This window comes from Neoarius graeffei, chromosome 9 (genome assembly GCF_027579695.1).
Source record: "Neoarius graeffei isolate fNeoGra1 chromosome 9, fNeoGra1.pri, whole genome shotgun sequence".
Classification (NCBI taxonomy): Eukaryota; Metazoa; Chordata; class Actinopteri; order Siluriformes; family Ariidae; genus Neoarius; species Neoarius graeffei.
The window spans coordinates 51,117,160-51,134,942 of NC_083577.1; the positions used below are offsets into that span (position 1 = coordinate 51,117,160).

Here is a 17,783-nt window from a genome sequence, read left to right on the forward strand (position 1 = left end):
GTGAACACAATTCACCGTGCCATCTGCCGTTGCCAGCTAAAACTCTATAGTTCAAAGAAGAAGCCGTATCTAAACATGATCCAGAAGCGCAGACGTCTTCTCTGGGCCAAGGCTCATTTAAAATGGACTGCGGCAAAGTGGAAAACTGTTCTGTGGTCAGACGGATCAAAATTTGAAGTTCTTTATGGAAATCAGGGACGCCATGTCATTCGGACTAAAGAGGAGAAGGACGACCCAAGTTGTTATCAGCGCTCAGTTCAGAAGCCTGCATCTCTGATGGTATGGGGTTGCATTAGTGCATGTGGCATGGGCAGCTTACACATCTGGAAAGACACCATCAATGCTGAAAGGTATATCCAGGTTCTAGAGCAACATATGCTCCCATCCAGACGACGTCTCTTTCAGGGAAGACCTTGCATTTTCCAACATGACAATGACAAACCACATACTGCATCAATTACAGCATCATGGCTGCGTAGAAGAAGGGTCCGGGTACTGAACTGGCCAGCCTGCAGTCCAGATCTTTCACCCATAGAAAACATTTGGCGCATCATAAAATGGAAGATACGACACAAAAGACCTAAGACAGTTGAGCAACTAGAATCCTACATTAGACAAGAATGGGTTAACATTCCTATCCCTAAACTTGAGCAACTTGTCTCCTCAGTCCCCAGACGTTTACAGACCGTTGTAAAGAGAAAAGGGGATGTCTCACAGTGGTAAACATGGCCTTGTCCCAACTTTGAGATGTGGTGTTGTCATGAAATTTAAAAATCACCTAATTTTTCTCTTTACATGATACATTTTCTCAGTTTAAACATTTGATATGTCATCTATGTTCTATTTTGAATAAAATATGGAATTTTGAAACTTCCACATCATTGCATTCCGTTTTTATTTACAATTTGTACTTTGTCCCAACTTTTTTGGAATCGGGGTTGTATTTATTGAGGAAAATGATCCAATATTACATATCTGTGAGTGGCAAAAGTATGTGAACCTTTGCTTTCAGTATCTGGTGTGACCCTCTTGTGCAGCAATAACTGCAATTGAGATTAGATTAGATTCACTTTATTCATCCCACATCGGGGAAATTCACGTGTTACAGGAGCAAGAAAATGTCAAACAGATAACAAATAAAACTGAAATAAAAATTAGACAAACGAAGGATTAAATACAAAGGGCTATTTGCATTATCTACCGTGAAAAAGTATAGAAAAATTGCACATTACAGGTAGACTCTGTATACACACAAGTATGCATAAAAATAGTTTAAGGCCTATATTATTGCATCGATGAGAGATGGCAGAGGTAGTAGTGGTGAAGTAGTGCAACTATAATGACAAACAGGTTATTGGTGCTACGTTACAAGTTGTGGGTGTTATACAGTCTGACAGCAGCAGGTATGAATGACCTACGGTATCTCTCCTTCTTACACCGTGGGTGTAGCAGTCTACTACTAAAAGAGCTGCTTAAAGCCCCCACAGCTTCATGTAGGGGGTGAGAGGGGTTATCCATGATTGAGGTCAGCTTGGCTAACATCCTCCTCTCACCCACCACCTCAATGGAGTCCAGAGGACAGTCCAAGACTGAGCCAGCCCTTCTGACCAGTTTAAGTTTCTTCCTGTCCCTCTCTGAACTTCCACAGCCCCGGCAGACCACAGTGTAGAAAAATCACTGATGCTACCACAGAGTCATAAAAAGTCCTAAGCAGTGTCCTGCACACACCAAAAGACCTCAGTCTTCAAGAGGTGGAGACGACTTTGGCCCTTCTTGTACAGGACATCTGTGTTGTTAGTCCAGTCCAGTTTGTTGTTGAAGTAAACACCCAGGTATTTCTACTCCTCCACGATCTCAATGTCCAAACCCTGGATGTTCACTGGTGCAATTTGAGGAACTGTCCTTCTGAAATCGATCACCACCTCCTTTGTCTTGCTGGTGTTGATGCGCAGGTGGTTCAGTTCGCACCAGGCGACAAAGCTGGTGATGACCTCTCTGTACTCCAGATCGTCCCTCTCTGACACATGTCCAACGATGGCTGTATCATCTGAGAACTTCTGGAGGTGGCAGCTGTCCATGCTGTAGCTGAAGTCAGATGTGTAAAGAGCAAAGGAGAGAACACTGTACCCTGTGGAGCCCCTGTGCTGCAGACTACCACATCAGACACACAGTTGCGGAGCCTCACATACTGTGGTCTGTTAATGAGGTAGTCGATGATCCATGCAGTCAGGTGGCAGTCGACACCAGCTCCCTCCAGCTTCCCCTTAAACAGTGATGGCTGGATTGTGTTGAAAGCACTGCAGAAGTCAAAGAACATGATTCTCACAGCGCTCCCAGTGCCCTCCAGGTGCAAAAGTGACTGGTGTCACTTCTTAAATGTTTACGGTAACTGTTGATCAGTCCTGCACACTGGCTTGGAGGAATTTTAGCCCATTCCTCCATACAGAACAGCTTCAACTCTGGGATGTTGGTGGGTTTCCTCACATGAACTGCTCGCTTCAGGTCCTTCCACAACATTTTGATTGGATTAAGATCAGGACATTGACTTGGCCATTCCAAAACATTAACTTTATTCTTCTTTAACCATTCTTTGGTAGAACGACTTGTGTGCTTAGGGTCGTTGTCTTGCTGCATGACCCACCTTCTCTTGAGATTCAGTTCATGGACAGATGTCCTGACATTTTCCTTTAGAATTCGCTGGTATAATTCAGAATTCATGGTTCCATCAATGATGGCAAGCCGTCCTGGCCCAGATGCAGCAAAACAGGCCCAAACCATGATACTACCACCAACATGTTACACAGATGGGATAAGGTTCTTATGTTGGAATGCAGTGTTTTCCTTTCTCCAAACATAATGCTTCTCATTTAAACCAAAAGGTTCTATTTTGGTCTCATCCGTCCACAAAACATTTTTCCAATAGCCTTCTGGCTTGTCCACGTGATCTTTAGCAAACTGCAGATGAGCACCAATGTTCTTTTTGGAGAGCAGTGGCTTTCTCCTTGCAACCCTGCCATGCACACCATTGCTGTTCAGTGTTCTCCTGATGGTGGACTCATGAACATTAACCAATTTGAGAGAGGCCTTCAGTTGCTTAGAAGTTACCCTGGGGTCCTTTGTGACCTCACCGACTATTACACACCTTGCTCTTGGAGTGATCTTTGTTGGTCGACCACTCCTGGGGAGGGTAACTGTGGTCTTGAATTTCCTCAATTTGTACACAATCTGTCTGACTGTGGATTGGTGGAGTCCAAACTCTTTAGAGATGGTTTTGTAACCTTTTCCAGCCTGATGAGCATCAACAACGCTTTTTCTGAGGTCCTCAGAAATCTCCTTTGTTCATGCCATGATACACTTCCACAAACATGTGCTGTGATGATCAGACTTTGATAGATCCCTGTTCTTTAAATGAAACAGGGTGCCCACTCACACCTGACTGTCATCCCATTGATTGAAAACACCTGACTCTAATTTCACCTTCAAATTAACTGCTAATCCTAGAGGTTCACATACTTTTGCCACTCACAGATATGTAATATTGGATCATTTTCCTCAATAAATAAATGACCAAGTATAATAATTTTGTCTCATTTGTTTAACTGGGTTCTCTTTATCTACTTTTAGGAATTGTGTGAAAATCTAATGATGTTTTAGGTCATATTTATGCAGAAATATAAAAAATTCTAAAGTGTTCACAAACTTTCAAGCACCACTGTAAGCCAGGAGACTAAACATACAGTAAAGAACAAAACACATGGGGATGTGCAGTTATAGGAAAATCATCAACCCTCGGGTGGTGTGATGAAGCAAATTTCCTGTTACCACTCCAGAGTAGTATCTGAAATGTTTTATTCCTCTTACCTCACAGCAATTTTCCAACGATTACAACTGTTTACTAAAGAATGACACATCATACTTTTTGTCCATTTATAGTTAAATTTAATATTATGTTACGTCCACAAAACAAGTTAGTTTCCACCAATATAGCAAAAATGATCACAGACCCCCTGGGCTATGTTTCATGGACACCCCAGAACCCATTCTGAGATCCACTGGTCTATCCACCTATCCAAATCTCCAAACCTCCTGGGACAGTGGAGTGTTTTCATCTTGTGATAACACAAATGAGGTACAGTACAGAAACACTTGAACATTTATTGCATTTTTCCATTATTATAAAGGGAAAAGCACTGACTAGGCTACAGCATTACTGGATTGCTTGAAATGTGGGTGACGTATTGAGTACAATCAGTCAACACTTTTGCAGTCTGTGTGCCACCCACAGCACTACTGGATCCAATGAAACATACTTTTTGGTGTTTGTGAGAAAACACAGGATTTAAGCATGACCTGCATTCACTTCCACAGCAAGAGGAAATGTCAGAACATGCCAAGGATGAACAACACAGTTGACAAAAAGCACAATGCACTCTGTCCTATTTTACTTACTCACTCTTGCACCCCTTGAGATGATGACTGTCGTCAGTATACTTTTCACACTTTTTTTTGTTCAAAGTACTTTTTTATATAATGTTCTAATATTAAATAGTGTGTCTATTTAATACAAGTTGTGAGTAAGAATTGAATTCTTGTAAATTTTCAAACTACAAACATCAAATTTATCCATCCATCATCTGTAGCTACTTATCCTGTTCTACAGGGGCGCAGGCAAGCTGGAGCCTATCCCAGCTGACTATGGGTGGAGGCGGGGTATACCCTGGACAAGTTATCACAGGGCTGACACAGAGACAAACAACCATTCACACCTACACGGCACGGTGGTGTAAGTGGTTAGCATGGTCGCCTCATAACAAGAAGGTTCTGGGTTCGAGCCCAGTGACCGGCGCTTTCTGTGTGGAGTTTGCATGTTCTGTGTGGGTGTCCTACGGTTTCCCCCACAGTTCAAAGACATGTGGTTAGGCTAATATGGGACGGCCTTGGGCTGAGGTGCCCTAACTCCCAACTGCTCCCCAGGCGCTGTTAGCATAGCTGCCCACTGCTCTGGGTATACTAGTGCATCTCAAAAAATTAGAATACCATGAAAAAGTTCCTTTTTTTTCATAATTTAATTCAAAAAAGTAAACTTTCATATATTCTATATTCATTACATGTAAAGTGAAATATTTAAAGCCTTTTTTGCTTTAATTTTGATGATTATGGCTTATAGCTCATGAAAATCAGAAATCCAGTATCTCAAATTATTAGAATATTCCCTAAGATCAATCAAAAAAAGGATTTACAATACAGAAATGTCCAACTTCTGAAAAGTATATTCATTTATACACTCAATACTTGGTTGGGGCTCCTTTACCATGAATTACTGTATCAATGAGGTGTGGCATGGAGGTGATCAGTCTGTGGCACTGCTGAGGTGTTATTGAAGCCCAGGTTGCTTTGATAGTGGCCTTCAGCGTATCTGTATTTTTGGGTCGGGTGTTTCTCATCTTTCTCTTGACAATACCCCATAGATTCTCTATGGGGTTCAGGTCAGGCAAGTTGGCTGGCCAATCAAACACAGTAATATCATGGTCAGCAAACCATTTGGTAGTAGTTTTGGCACTGTGGGTAGGTGCTAAGTCCTGCTGGAAAAGGAAATCAGCATCTCCAAAAAGCTCGTCAGCAGATGGAAGCATGAAGTGGTCTAAAATCTCCTGGTAGATGGCTGTGTTGACTTTGGACTTGATAAAATACAGTGGACCAACACCAGCAGATGACATGGCACCCCAAATCATCACAGACTGTGGAAACTTCACACTGGGCTTCAAACACCTTGGATTCTGTGCCTCTCCACTCTTCCTCCGGACTCTAGAACCGTGATTTTCAAATTAAATGCAAAATGTACTTTCATCTGAAAAGAGGACTTTGGACCACTGAGCAACAGTCCATTTCTTTCTCTCCTTAGCCCAGATAAGACACTTCTGACATTGTCTCTGGCTCAGGAGTAGCTTGATATTAGGAATGCGAAAGTTGTATCCCCTTTCTTGAAGATGTCTGTTCGTGATAGGTCTTGATACACTGACACCAGCCTCAGTCCACTCCTTGTGAAGCTCTCCCAAGTTCTTGAATCAACTTTTCTTGACAATCCTCTCAAGACTGTGGCCATCCCTGTTGCTTGTGCACCTTTTCCAGCCACCCTTTTCAGCAATGACCTTTTGTGGCTTACCCTCCTTGTGGAGGGCATCAGTGATCATCTTCTGGACAACAGTCAAGTCAGCAGTCTTCCTCATGATTGTGGTTGTGTGTACTGAACTAGACCGAGAGATACACTGTGTTCATACTGTTTTACTCAAACTCGAAATGAAATATTCTAATATTTTGAGATGTTTTTTTTGTTTTTGTACTGTATGCCATACTGATGAAAATTAAAATAGAAAAATGCTTGAAACATTTTAGTTTGTGTAATGAGTCTATAATATATAACATATTTTCACTTTCTTAAATAACTGATGGAAAATATTGAACTTTTTCACAATATTCTAATTTTTTTAGATGCACTAGTATGTGTGTGTTCACTGCTTCAGATGGGTTAAATGCAGAGAGGAATTTCACAAGTGTGTGATGAATAAAGTTGTGCTTTCTTTCTTTTACGGTTAATTTAGAGCCACCAATTTGTTAGGACTAGGACTGTTTTGGCCTCTAGAGGCCGCTGTTATTTCCTTTTCATGTCGTGTTTATTTTGGCCTCTAGAGGCCGCCACTGTTCCTGTGTTTTGTGTTTGTGTTAATTGCCTAATTATCTTCACCTGTGTCCTTAATTAGTTTGTCTATTTATACCCCTGAGTTCAGTCCTCTTGTCACGGAGTCTTTGTGCTGTTATGTTTATCTCCAGTTTCCTTTGTACTGTGTTTTTTGATCTTCTTAGCTTTTGAATTTTTGCACTTTGCTTTTCTTTTGGATTATACTCTTTTGTTTTTTTTTTGTCTTTTGTTTTGCCCTGTATATAGTGTATATAGTTTAAATAAACCTTTTGATTCTTTTTCTACTTCCGCCTCACGCCTCTGCATTTGAGTCATCCCCCTGGTGGCCTAGTGGGGGTTTGCTGGATTATCACACCAACGAACCAGGTTCGAATCCCAGCAAAACCCTAACAGAAAGACTCCGTCATGACCGACTCAGCAGAGGCTGCTTCAACTGTCTACCCGGCCAACCTTCAGGGAATTATGGCAGCTTTGACACGCTTCGGAGCGACCATGGACGCTCATGGACGTACGCTCACCAGCCAACGTGAGGCCCTCGCTCGCCACGAGGAACTGCTTCAGCAAATTGGGAAAACCCTGGCACAGCTGACATCTCTGCCTGCATCTCCTGCTCCTGATCCAGCTCCCACTCCTGCTCCAGTGCCTACTGCAATGCTGCCTTCTTCACCTCGCGAACCCAGCCTTCCTGCACCACAGAGGTATGACGGCAAGCACAGTGAGTGCCGAGAGTTCCTTACCCAGTGTCAACTCACCTTTGAGCTTCAGCCTACCACCTACACTACGGATCGCCGCAAGATTGCCTTTGTGATCACCTTATTAGCTGGTAAGGCGCGAGCCTGGGCTACTGCTATCTGGCAAAGACAGGGACCTGAGTGCTTTGATTTCCAGCTGTTTTCTGAAGAGATGCTTCGGGTCTTCGATCAGGCAGACATCAGTACCGACGCAGCCCGAAAGCTCATGTCCATCCGGCAAGGAGGAAGCGTCGCAGATTACGCCATCTCGTTCCGAACACTCGCAGCAGTAAGTGGATGGAACGAGACTGCCCTGGTGTCAGCCTTCCACCATGGTCTGTCTGACCCCATCAAGGACGGTCTGGCCTCTATTGGATGCCCAAGTGACCTCGAAACCCTCATCTCACATGCTATTCGTCTGGACAACAGGATGAGAGAACGCCACCAAGCCTTGAGCCCCCCCAGCCTCCCTACCTCTACCTGGAGACCGTCTACCTCCTTCAGTGACTGTCCAGAACCCATGCAAGTGGGTCGTACTCGCCTCTCCGCATCTGAGAGGGAGCGCAGAAGGAGGGACAAGTGCTGCATCTACTGTGGCAAGCCTGGTCACTTCCGAGCATCATGTCCCGAACTCTTGGGAAAAGGACCGCCCCGTCCAGCCGAGGGAGGGTTGTGACGGGGCCTACCCTCTCTCCCGGACTCCCTGGCCAAGGAATCTACATCCCGGTCTCCATCTCCTGGGGTGAGTCTGTCCACTCTTGTCAAGCTTTGATAGACTCAGGGGCGGCTGGGAACTTTATGGATATTCACTTCGCCCAAAGCATCAATATTCCGACTGCACCTCTTGAAGTCCCACTGTCTGTGTCTGCCCTCGATGGCCAAGCGTTAGGTGATGGAAGAGTCACCCAAGTTACTTCTCCAGTTTTCCTCCAGTCTCAAGGTCACAAGGAAGAAATATCCCTGCACCTGATTCCTTCACCTGAGTTCCCAGTTATTCTAGGCCTTCCTTGGCTTACTCGCCACAACCCTCGCATAGACTGGGTAACAAGCCAGGTTGTGGAATGGGGCCCTGCATGCCATGCCTCTTGTCTGCTCTCTAGCTCTCCTGTGTCTCCTGCCGAGCCCCCTGATCTCACCGAGTTATCTCAAGTTCCCACAGAGTACTGGGATCTCAAGGAGGTATTCAGCAAGAGCAGGGCCGCCGTTCTTCCTCCGCACCGGGCCTACGACTGTGCCATCGACTTGCTCCCTGGGACTACCCCTCCTCGTGGCAGACTGTTTTCACTCTCTCAGCCAGAACGCAAGGCCATGGAGGAATACCTCAAAGATGCCCTGGTCTCTGGGTTTATTCGACCCTCCACTTCACCTGCTGGAGCCGGCTTCTTCTTTGTCGGCAAGAAGGATGGGGGGCTCCGACCATGTATTGATTACAGGGGCCTGAATAAGATCACTGTGCGCAACCGATATCCCCTTCCGCTGATGTCCACAGCTTTCGACCTGCTCCAAGGCGCCACCGTCTTCACCAAGTTGGACCTACGGAACGCATACCACCTCATCCGTATCCGACAGGGAGACGAGTGGAAGACTGCCTTTAACACCCCGTCTGGGCACTACGAATACCAGGTGATGCCCTTCGGACTCACCAACGCACCAGCTGTTTTTCAGGCCCTAATCAACGACGTCTTAAGGGACATGATTAACCTATACGTTTTTGTCTACCTCGACGACATCCTTATCTTTTCCAAGACCGTGCAGGAGCACCGCCACCATGTCCGCCAGGTTCTCCAGAGGCTGCTACAGAACAATCTGTTCGCCAAGGCCCAGAAATGCGAATTTCATGTTCCCGAGGTCTCCTTTCTGGGATTTATTGTACGGACAGGCCAACTCCAAATGGACCCTGCCAAGACCCTGGCCGTCCGGGATTGGCCTACTCCCAAGTCCGTTAAGGAGGTTCAGCGGTTCTTAGGATTCGCTAACTTCTACCGCAAGTTCATCAGGAACTTCAGTTCTGTGGCAGCACCCATGTCTGACCTCACCAAAGGGACAGGTGGATCTTATGGCTGGTCTCCTCAGGCAGAAAAGGCGTTCAAAGACCTCAAGGACCGCTTCTGCACGGCACCCATTCTGGTTCTCCCGGACACCTCCCAACCATTCATCGTGGAGGTGGACGCCTCGGACAGTGGTGTCGGCGCGGTGCTCTCTCAACGTTCGGAAGGAAAGCTGCACCCCTGCGCTTACTTCTCCCACCGCCTGAGTCCTGCTGAGTCCCGGTACGATGTGGGGGATCGAGAACTGCTAGCGGTCAAACTGGCCCTTGAGGAGTGGAGGCACTGGCTGGAGGGAGCACAACATCCATTCCTGGTTTGGACTGACCACAAGAACCTGGAGTACCTCCAGCAAGCCAAGAGACTGAACCCTCGACAGGCTAGGTGGGCCCTGTTTTTCAGTCGGTTTGACTTCACCCTCTCATACCGCCCCGGCTCCAAGAACACCAAACCTGACGCACTGTCCAGACTGTTCTCTGCCACTAACAGGGAGAATGAAGTCGGGCCTATTATCCCTGTGTCCCGGATTGTGGCCCCTGTCCGCTGGGGTATTGAGGAGGCTGTCCGACGAGCCCAACGCCAGGACCCCGGTCCTGGGACGGGGCCACCAGGCCTCTTGTACGTCCCACATCAAGCCCGGGCCAAGGTTCTCCAGTGGGGTCACTCTTCCCCTCTCACCGCCCACCCGGGAGCTCGGAGGACCCTGGACTTCCTGAAAAGACGCTTCTGGTGGCCTAACATGGAGAAGGAAGTAAGGTCATTTGTCCTGTCCTGTGAGGTTTGCACCAGAATCAAGAACCCACGACAGCGTCCCCAGGGTCTCCTGCATCCTCTGACCATTCCCCGGCGTCCCTGGTCCCACGTGGCAGTCGACTTTATCACGGGTCTCCCTGAGTCACAAGGTAACACGGTCATTTTGGTCTTAGTTGACAGATTCTCCAAGGCCTGCCGCTTCATACCACTGTGCAAACTCCCCTCTGCTCTTGAAACTGCGAAACTTTTGTTTAATCATGTCTTCCGAGTCTTTGGTCTTCCACAGGACATCGTCTCAGACCGAGGGCCCCAGTTCTCCTCCCGAGTGTGGCACGGGTTCTGCAAGGTCATCGGAGCCACTGCCAGCCTCTCCTCTGGGTTTCACCCACAGTCCAATGGTCAGACGGAGAGGCTCAACCAGGACCTGGAAACCACCCTGCGAGGCCTGGCTATGGATAACCCGACATCGTGGAGCACCTGGCTGCCATGGGCGGAGTACGCCCACAACACCCTGCAGTCATCGGCCACCAAGCTGTCGCCATTCCAGTGCCAATTCGGGTTCCAGCCACCTCTGTTCCCGGACCAGGAGGAGGACGCGGGGGTGCCCTCGGTCAACCAATATGTGAGACGGTGTCGCAAGACCTGGAGCAAGGTCAGGAAGACCCTCATACAGACCTCCAGAACCAACCAGACTCAGGCCAACCGCCATAGAAGACCTGCACACGCTTTCCGCCCTGGGCAGCGTGTTTGGCTGTCCACTAAGGACCTTCCACTGCGGGTGGAGAACCGCAAGCTTGCTCCTCGCTACATTGGCCCCTTCAAGGTGGTGCGCAGGGTGAACCCTGTCTCCTACCGGCTCCAGTTGCCCCGGACTCTGAGGATCAACCCCACTTTCCATGTTTCCCTGTTACGGCCCGTACTGACGTCTACGTATGCCCCTGCCCCTAGGAACCCCCCACCCCCCCGCATCTTCCAGGGGCAGACTGTGTTCACTGTGAATCGCCTGCTTGACTCCCGCCGGGTCCGCGGCGGGTTGCAATATCTGGTGGACTGGGAGGGCTATGGTCCTGAGGAGCGCTGCTGGGTTCCTGCTCGGGATGTCCTTGATAAAGAACTATGTCGGGACTTCCATTCGGCCCATCCGGATCGCCCTGGGAACGTCAGGAGACGCTCCTAGAGGGGGGGGTCCTGTTAGGACTAGGACTGTTTTGGCCTCTAGAGGCCGCTGTTATTTCCTTTTCATGTCGTGTTTATTTTGGCCTCTAGAGGCCGCCACTGTTCCTGTGTTTTGTGTTTGTGTTAATTGCCTAATTATCTTCACCTGTGTCCTTAATTAGTTTGTCTATTTATACCCCTGAGTTCAGTCCTCTTGTCACGGAGTCTTTGTGCTGTTATGTTTATCTCCAGTTTCCTTTGTACTGTGTTTTTTGATCTTCTTAGCTTTTGAATTTTTGCACTTTGCTTTTCTTTTGGATTATACTCTTTTGTTTTTTTTTTGTCTTTTGTTTTGCCCTGTATATAGTGTATATAGTTTAAATAAACCTTTTGATTCTTTTTCTACTTCCGCCTCACGCCTCTGCATTTGAGTCATCCCCCTGGTGGCCTAGTGGGGGTTTGCTGGATTATCACACCAACGAACCAGGTTCGAATCCCAGCAAAACCCTAACACAATTAACCTAACCTGCATGTCTTTGGACTGTGGGGGAAACCGGAGCACCGCAGACAACATGCAAACTCCACACAGAAAGGCCCTCGTTCGAACCCAGGACCATGCCGCCCCATCAAATTTATAGTAAATGAACATCTGCCCCAAATATTGGTTACTGGTGTCCTTGATGACTAACAAACGGTATCAGTATCAGCCCAGAAGAATCATACTGGTCGGCCCCTAAAGGGAAGCCCTGTCAGTGCATTATCACTATGTACACTATATTGCCAAAAGTATTTGCTCATCCATCCAAATTATCGGAATCAGGTGTTCCAGTCACTTCCATGGCCACAGGTGTATAAAATCAAGCACCTAGGCATGCAAAATGTTTTTACAGTTTGGGGCTGGCTCCTTCCTCTTCCAACATGACTGTACACCAGTGCACAAAGCAAGGTCCATAAAGACATGGATGACAGAGTCTGGTGTGGATGAACTTGACTGGCCTGCACAGAGTCCTGACCTCAACCCGATAGAACACCTTTGGGATGAATTAGAGCGGAGACTAACACACTCCTAAACACTGACTATGTTTACATGCACATCCAAATCGAGCTGCTGTCGGTAATCGAGCTGAAGGTCCCAGCAGGGTGCCAGAGAAATCCAATCGTACATGCACACAATGAAATTGGGCTATTGTGTGAGGTGCATTGTGCACCCGAGCCACAGGTGGCGCTACACGCCCCATCGTGTTGGTACACTTCCGGTTGTCGTCATGAAGAAGAGCTATTCAAGAGTGTAAACAAAGTTATCACAGTTCCGTGTTCTCCATTGCGCGTTTTTCTCCCGTCCATGAATTTTAATATATTCAACTCCTTAAGCTGAATGAGCATGAACTCTGTCTCCTCATTGCTCCAGAAGTGCACGTTTCTGCTTGCCTGTGGCAGTGGGGGCGTGGTCAAGCGCCGGTCTGTGACAGGAGGGCGGAGCCAGGGAAGGTGAGTGGCAGAATCACTACACCTGACGGTAATTAACCTGTGTTTGTGTGTCTTCCCAGTAACCGCGCCTTATTTAAGGAGGCAGAGGGGAGAGCTCATCCCAGGACTAGAACACAGCGCGCGCGTGCGCCTCTCAAGAATAAAAGTAGGCTGTTAAACTGAAAAGTCTGACAATAAAAAGCCTATTAGTACCAGAAGCTTTGTCCTGCCGTCCTCTGTGCTCCACCCACACTTCAGAGAGCTCTACATCGCCATTTTCTCTTCTTCGTTTGTTCCTCCTGACCTCTTCTGCTGCTCGCTACTACTGTTGTCATGCCGACCGAGGCTGTTGTGTTTCCCGCTTGTGGTCTCGTCACTCATCACTTCCGGAAGGGGCAGTAAGTAGCTCGACTACTAGCTCGATAGGGTATACATGCACTAAGTAGCTCGGCAGAAATCGCATAATCTAGGTCGTGTAGCTCGATTCCGAGAAATCAAGTTAGGTTCAATTTCAGCCGAATTAAGGTGTATACATGGCATTTTGAACTTCGATTTCAGTCGAGCAACGGCAGAAATTCGATTCTCTATGTGCATGTAAATGTACTGCTTGTGGACAGCCTTCCCAGAAGAGTTGAAGCTGTTTTAGCTGCAAAGGGTGGACCGACGTCATATTGAACCCTATGGATTAGAAATGGGATGTCACTTAAGCTCATATGTGAGTCAAGGCAGATGAGCGAATACTTTTGGCAATATAGTGTATAATGGTGTCAGCTAACTATACGGGTTGTTTTACAATCAGGGTACAAAGTTTGTGTCACAGGGGTCCAAAATTCAGATTGATTCAAACTGGTTCTTGTACCAGTTTTTAAGTGAAGGACAAGTTAAAGAACAGATAGGCATGTGTAATAGTTTGTATAATAAGTGTAGCTTTAAGCAGGGCTGGGAGAAACAAATGAAGTGATTCTCGGAGAGGACATTTTTTTTGACAATTCAGAATCCACTACTTCCATAGTGCTTTTAAATATAAGGCTGTAAGCTTTGTGTTAGTTGTCTCTAATATTTATGTCCCAATATTTTGACCACATTTTAGGATGAAAATAATCATTTTAGATATGTTATTTTATATTGAAAAATTTGCTGTCTTGGAGAGGACATTTTTTTGACATAATTACATACTAATTTGATCAAAATAGTCTGAAAACTTACTGGCATTCAACATTAAAACTTAACTACAGTGGTGCTTGAAAGTTTGTGAACCCTTTGGAATTTTGTATATTTCTGCATAAATATGACCTAAAACATCATCAGATTTTCACATAAGTCCTAAAAGTAGATAAAGAGAAGCCAGTTAAACAAATGAGACAAAAATATTATACTTGGTCATTTATTTATCGAGGAAAATGATCCAATATTACATATCTGTGAGTGGCAAAAGTATGTGAACCTTTGCTTTCAGTATCTGGTGTGACCCCCTTGTGCAGCAATAACTGCAACTAAATGTTTCCAGTAACTGTTGATCAGTCCTGCACACCGGCTTGGAGGAATTTTAGCCCATTCCTCCATACAGAACAGCTTCAACTCCGGGATGTTGGTGGGTTTCCTCACATGAACTGCTCGCTTCAGGTCCTTCCACAACATTTCGATTGGATTAAGGTCAGGACATTGACTTGGCCATTCCAAAACATTAACTGTATTCTTCTTTAACCATTCTTTGGTAAAACGACTTGTGTGCTTAGGGTTGTTGTCTTGCTGCATGACACACCTTCTCTTGAGATACAGTTCATGGACAGATGTCCTGACGTTTTTCTTTAGAATTTGCTGGTATAATTCAGAATTCATTTTTCCATCAATGATGGCAAGCCTTCCTGGCCCAGATGCAGCAAAACAGGCCCAAACCATGATACTGCCATCACCATGTTTCACAGTTGGGATAAGGTTCTTATGCTGGAATGCAGTGTTTTCCTTTCTCCAAACATAATGCTTGTCATTTAAACCAAAAAGTTCTATTTTGGTCTCATCCATCCACAAAACATTTTTCCAATAGCCTTCTGGCTTGTCCACGTGATCTTTAGCAAACTGCATATGGGCAGCAATGTTCTTTTTGGAGAGCAGTGGCTTTCTCCTTGCAACGCTGCCATGCACACCATTGTTGTTCAGTGTTCTCCTGATGGTGGACTCATGAACATTAGGCAATGTGAGAGAGGCCTTCAGTTGCTTAGAAGTTACCCTGGGGTCCTTTGTGACCTTGCTATTACCCGCCTTGCTCTTGGAGTGATCTTTGTTGGTCGACCACTCCTGGAGAGGGTAACAGTGGTCTCGAATGTCCTCCATTTGTACACAATCTGTCTGACTGTGGATTGGTAGAGTCCAAACTCTTTAGAGATGGTTTTGTAACCTTTTCCAGCCTGATGAGCATCAACAATGCTTTTCCTGAGGTCCTCAGAAATCTCCTTTGTTCGTGCCATCATACACTTCCACAAACATGTGTTGTGAAGATCAGACTTTGATAGATCCCTGTTCTTGAAATAAAACAGGGTGCCCACTCATACCTGATTGTCATCCCATTGATTGAAAACACCTGACTCTAATTTCACCTTCAAATTAACTGCTAATCCTAGAGGTTCACATACTTTTGCCACTCACATATATGTAATATTGGATCATTTTCCTCAATAAATAAACAATCAAGTATCATATTTTTGTCTCATTTGTCTAACTGGGTTCTCTTTATCTACTTTTAGGACTTGTGTGAAAATCTGATGACGTTTTAGGTCATATTTATGCAGAAATATAGAAAATTCTAAAGGGGTCACAAACTTTCAAGCACCACTGTATGTTTCCAATGATATGGAACCAAATATTTGTTTTATGGTATAAAGAATGATTTAAGTGCATCCCTTTTGGAGTAACCTGTGGTCAAAAAAGCACTTTTTCTAAATGGCACGAGTAATTTTGCTAAATATGACATATATTGCCATACATTCACCAAAAATAACGTTATCACCAATTTTTTTTTTTTGCATGGTAAATAGAGCTATCACAGGGCTACAATAAACAACCAAGTTTATTTAGTCAAGCCTTTTGATATTGAAGAGAAGTGTTAAATGTGATTTTTAGCTTGTGTACCCTGATTGTAAAACAACCCATACCACAGGTGTTCTCAGATTCTTTTGCAGCCAAGGACCACATCTCATCTCATTATCTCCAGCCGCTTTATCCTGTTCTACAGGGTTGCAGACAAGCTGGAGCCCATCCCAGCTGACTACGGGCGAAAGGCGGGGTACACCCTGGACAAGTCGCCAGGTCACCACAGGGCTGACACAGACAACCATTCACACTCACATCTACGGTCAATTTAGAGTCACCAGTTAACCTAACCTGCATGTCTTTGGACTGTGGGGGAAACCGGAGCACCCGGAGGAAACCCACGCGGACACGGGGAGAACATGCAAACTCCACACAGAAAGGCCCTCGCCAGCCACAGGGCTCGAACCCGGACCTTCTTACCGTGAGGCGACAGCACTAACCACTACACCACCGTGCCGCCCAGCCAAGGACCTGTTTGTAGATTTACATTCCATGAACATTATTTAGATGAATACAATATTTGTGTTCTAGTCATAAACTTTACACTGACATTACACATTAGGTTGAAGTTATTTAAAGACCTGCTTGTTTTTGAGGTTTCACTTCAACAACTAAATTGAAAGCACCAGTCAAATAGACTAATGAATACTGGATCTCACTGATAAATCATAATAGCTTTGATAATTAGGGATTACAGTTAAGAACGACTGGCAAACAGGATTAAAAATACATACAAATCCTCACGGACCAACTTCTCTGAGCTGAGCTTGAAGGGAGGGGTTAGCGGGGACTGCACAACATTCACATGATAGGAAACTAGTTACCCCCGTTGAAATTCCTACGAATTCTGTAAATGGTTTGGCTGTGCAGCTGGACGTTCTCTGATCTATAATCGGACGAGACCCGCTTCCGATCGGATCTGCGCTCAGCAAACTGTGAACAGAAAGCAACCGGAACACACATGCCTGTGAAGTTTAACCAGCCAGCCGGGTGTGACCGTTAGCTATCGGTCGCATCAACGACATTCCCCAGGGCTGGCAACCACCCACCCTTTACCGCTACTCCAGCACACAGCATTTACTCATCAAACAAATGTAGTGTTTGTCGGTGAATAGTATGTCACGGGAAACACAGTTTCCGTTTTATCATGATAACGCAAACCCTTTTAACGAAGTACTCTCTTGCTGTTCGTACTATTAAGTAGTGATATATAACTAAACTTCTTTCCCCCCCGGACAAAGTTCAGACTTTTCTTCAGTTCGCTTACCGTCTTGACTCTTTCCTGTTTTGTGAAGTGTCGTTTGCGAGCGAGTCGGCTCACTGAACCGGCTGTTTGAGCTGAACACAGAGCCGACTCGCATATATGAGTCGTTTGTTGTTGTTGTTGTTGTTGTCTTCACTTTTCCTTCTGCTGTAAATCTAGACTCTTTTACTCTGGTTATGAATTTAAATTCAAATTCAGTAAAAAAATCTCTTTTCAACTGTTCCGCAAACTTTGTCCGTTTTAAAGAAAAAATAAATGGCATGAGCCGTTTGGGAGTCGGTTCTTGCTGATAAGCTGAGTCAAATGATTTGACTCACTGAAAAGATACAAAAATTTCCATAGCTACCTGGAGCGTCTCCATTTATGAGAGTTAGTGGGGCGGGGCTATGTCTCGAGTTTATAATGGTACATACGTTGCATATTTCACTTCTTATTATGGGGTGGCGTAGTGGTTAGTACTGTTGCTTCACAGCAAGAAGGTCCTGGGTTCGAGCCTAGTGGCCAATGAGGATCTTTCTGTGTGGAGTTTGCATGTTCTCCCCGTGTCTGTGTGGGTTTCCTACGTGTGCTCCGGTTTCCCCCAC

The 17,783-nt window shown here is 45.7% G+C and overlaps 1 protein-coding gene across 6 annotated transcripts in view; it reads right to left on the reverse strand.

Moving 5' to 3' along the window:
- Nucleotides 1-17,285, reverse strand: part of si:dkey-3d4.3 (leucine-zipper-like transcriptional regulator 1) — a 34,831-nt gene extending 17,546 nt beyond the window's left edge. For 2 of the 6 annotated variants that reach the window (XR_009655368.1, XM_060929751.1), the window contains exon 1: nucleotides 16,760-17,176. The gene's annotated coding sequence lies outside the window, so the exon portion shown is untranslated. The other 4 variants (XM_060929752.1, XM_060929753.1, XM_060929754.1 and 1 more) reach the window with 4 other exon arrangements.
- Nucleotides 17,286-17,783: the final 498 nt, after the last annotated feature.